Below are 821 nucleotides of genomic sequence, written 5' to 3'. Positions count from 1 at the left end.
CCGGGAGGGCATTCAGACTTTCCCATTCTATGCTGCGTGTGGGATAAGCATCGATGGAGCATTCATGAAGACGACAGTTGGGAGAACACTCTCAGTCGCTTGCTTCAGAAATGGCAACGGTGAAATTCAAATAATTGGTATTGTTATGGTATTTACCGAGAACGAAGATAATTGGGCTTTTTTCTCCAGCTCTTGCTCTCAAATTGACAGTTCTACCATCCTTCATCATTTCTGATCGTGATAAAGGACTGATCCCAGCTTTGGCAAAGTTACAAGTTGAAGTGCATCACTTTTATTGTTTTCGTCATTTAATGGAAAACTTTAACAAGAAATTCAAGTCAGTTGTGCTCAAGGATGCTGCCTGGTCACTTGCAAAGGCACTGACCACCCAAGATTTCAATTTGAGGGCCACCAAGTTACAAAACTTGAATGAACGTGCTCTTGACTGGCTTCTCGATGCTGGAAAAGAGAAATTGTCTATCTGCTATAGCCCATGCCACCGATTTGGAACACTGACGTCAAACAATGTTGAATCTGTCAATAATAGTTTGAAGGGGATTCGACAATTACCTGGGCTTGATTGCCTATTCGCATTAGAGCGTTATGTTGGAAAAAATGGGCCAAAAAAAGTTCTCTGTCATGGAAGTGAGGAGAACTGTCAAAGCATGCAGAAAGTGAAATGAGTCTGAGGCTGAAGTCGTTGTCAGGATTACAGATCGTAAAATATTCGTCTGCATCGTTTATCGCCTCTGTCTTTGCGCATGGATGTTCGTCTCCAAAGGAATATCAAGTTCAATTAGATTCAGATGTTTGTCGCCGCC

This window comes from Plasmopara halstedii (assembly GCF_900000015.1).
Source record: "Plasmopara halstedii genome assembly, contig: Scaffold_54, whole genome shotgun sequence".
Lineage (NCBI taxonomy): Eukaryota > Oomycota > Peronosporomycetes > Peronosporales > Peronosporaceae > Plasmopara > Plasmopara halstedii.
Note: the sequence above shows the minus strand (reverse complement) of the source record.